We start from the raw sequence: 3,088 nt of genomic DNA on the forward strand, positions 1-3,088 counted from the left end.
GATTGCAAATTGAAAATAATTTACAAACATAAATGAATATAACAATAAAAACTGTCCAAAATAAAAATGAAGAAAGAATTTACAGATGTGTCATAATATTTCACTGTGTCAAAATCAAGAAACTTATATTCATATAATTAAAAAGGAACCAGCTTTTTGATTTGTTAATTCTTTGAATCTATTTGTTTCTCTCAGTTTCATTAATTTCTGTAGAGATCAAAGATGTAGAGCGTGTCTCTGGAGAGTCACATGGAGAGAAACATTCTCTCAGGCTTTCACAGAGAGCAAATTGGTCCATCAGTGTCCGTGACTCATCCACATGGCTGAAACTGACAAAGGATCTACAACCTGCAGTGCAGGGTTTCAGGGTAATTCCTGAGGGGATTTGACAGACCTTGTCAGATACAGAAGTTGCATTTCTTCTTATATACATCTTGATTTATCTTGGTCTTCACCATCCTGCAGAAAAGTACAAAAACAAAGTATAAAAAGTAAAGCCATATTAATATGCTGAGCTGTTAAAGGTTCCAGTCAACAACTTCTGACATTGCCAGTCCTACGGATAACCCACTACATTTATGGACTACTGGACTGTATTGGATTATTTTGCTGAATTCATGCACCTACAAGAGTTAAATGATAATGGAATATCCATTTCTGGCAAAACAAAAAAGATATAAATGAAGGACCATTTTGTATCTATATATACAAAATAGTTAAAATAGATATACAACTACTTTCTTGAGAAAAACAATTTGTACTAATAGTGTTTGGACAGTGTATCATGTCTGCATCTTGTACTATGAATAACAACTGTGAAGAAAACAATATTCAATGTATTAATTATTGAAACCATCTTATTAATCGGTTTTGAAACTGTCTCATTGCTGTTTCTCTATAAAGTTAATAAAAAATTTTCATTAATTTCTGATCTAGTCTTTATAATTTCCTCCCATCTTTGGGTTTCCCTCCAAGAACTTCTTTCATTGTATCCTATAGATTCCAATAAGTTGTACTTCAATTTTCATTTATTGAAGATATTATTAATTTTTTGTATAATTTCATCTGTAACCCATTGTTTGCTGAGAAGAGTATTGTTCAATTTCCATTTATTTATGGAGGTTTTTGTGGTTTCTTTTGTCATTTATTTCCAGGTTCATTGCATGGTGGTCAGATAATATGCATGGGATAACTTCGGTTTGCTTACATATACTTAAGCATGACGTATGGACTATTATGTGCTCTTTTAGAAAATGTCCCATGTGCAGCTGAAAACGTGTGCGTTCAGATGTGATTGTGTGGAACACCCTGCATGTGTTCACTAAATCAATTTCTTCCAAATTCTGTTTCACTTTTCCTACTTTTTTGCTAATTTATTTGTCTGCTTTACAAATCTTTTTGCAATAAGGGGGTGTTAAGGTCTCCTATTAAGATTGTGGGATTGAATATTAGACTTTCATGTCCATTAAGATTTGTCTCATATAGTTTGTGGTTAACTTGTTTGGTGCATAAGTATTTATGATTGTTACCTCTTCCTCTTGTATTTTTCCACTAACCAGGATGTAGTGGCCTTCTTTATTTCATTTGATCATTTCTGGTTTGAAGTTCAGACTGCCTGCAAAGAGGATTGCTACCCCTGCTTTTTTCAGAAGTACTGGGGAATGTAATATTGTTTTTTACCCTTTGACTTTTAGGCTATGAATTTCTTTATGAGTTAAATTTGTTTCTTGTATACAACATATTATTCAAATTTGCTTCCTGATCCACTGTGCCAGTCTATTTCTTTTAATTGGTGAATTGAGTGCATTTACATTGGTAGTTATAATTGAGATGTGTTGACTTATGATTAATATGTTATTTATCAGTTGTTTTATACAACTTTTACTCCTGTGTTTAATTGTTTGCTCTATTTGGTGGGTTCTTTCTGTTCTCATTTATGGAGTTGTGCTCATTTTGGTCTTCCTCTAGAATATCTTTTAGTAGTCTGAGCATGGTTGGCTTTGTCATCCTGAAACTCTGTACTTCTTCTTTGTAATGGAAGTATTTCACTTCCCCATCAAACTTGAAAGAGAATTTTGCAAGGTATAGTAGTCTGGACTGGAATTTGTTTTCATAGAGGACTTGAAGTACTCTGCTCCATGCTTTTCTTGCCTTCATGAATTGTGAAGAAAAGTCTGCCATTATTATGATGGGTTTTCCTTTCAATGTAATCTGTTTCTTTTCTCTAGCACATTTCAGAATATTGTTCTTGTGCTGGTTTCTGGGATCTTGACTATTATATATCTGGGTGTGCTTTTAATTCCTTTCATTTCATTTTGAGTTGTATATGCTTCAATACGACTGAAGATCGTTTCCCCATATTTAGGAACTTTTCTGCCATTACTTCTACCATATTCTTTGTATATCATTTATATTGACTCCTCTAAAAAGGAAGCAATCATCCCAAAATCATTCCTGGAAGCAAGAATTATACTGATAACAAAACCAGGGAAAGGCACAACTAAAAAGAGACCAATCTCCCCCATGAACATAAATGCAAAAATCCTCAAGAAAATGCTAGCAAATAGAATATAGCAAATCATCAAGTAGATTATACACCCTGACCAGGTAGGATTCATCCCGGGGAGGCACGGATGGTTCAATATTCACAAATGTATAAATGTAATACACTATATCAATAGAGTGAAAACTAAAAACCATATGATCATTTCAACTCATGCAGAAAAGGCATTTGACAAAATCCAACACTCAGTCATGTTCAAAGTCCTACAAAAAATTAGAATAGATGGCCTCTACTTCAATCTGATAAAAGCCATTCAGGACATTCCAATCACTAACATAATTTTAAATGGGGAAAAGTGAAATGGTTTACTCTCAGATCTGGTAAAAGACAAGTATGTCCTCTATCACCAGAGCTATTCAATGTGGCTCTGGAATCATAAGCTAGAGCCATTAGACAAGAGAAAGAAATGAAAGGAATAAGAATAGGTAAAGAAGAAGTTAAATTATCATTATTTGCAGATGACATGATACTTGGAAGACCAAAAAAACTCCACCAAGAAGCTACTAGAATTAATACAGAAATTCA

This window comes from Octodon degus, unplaced genomic scaffold, assembly GCF_000260255.1.
Source record: "Octodon degus isolate 3935 unplaced genomic scaffold, OctDeg1.0 scaffold00230, whole genome shotgun sequence".
NCBI lineage: Eukaryota > Metazoa > Chordata > Mammalia > Rodentia > Octodontidae > Octodon > Octodon degus.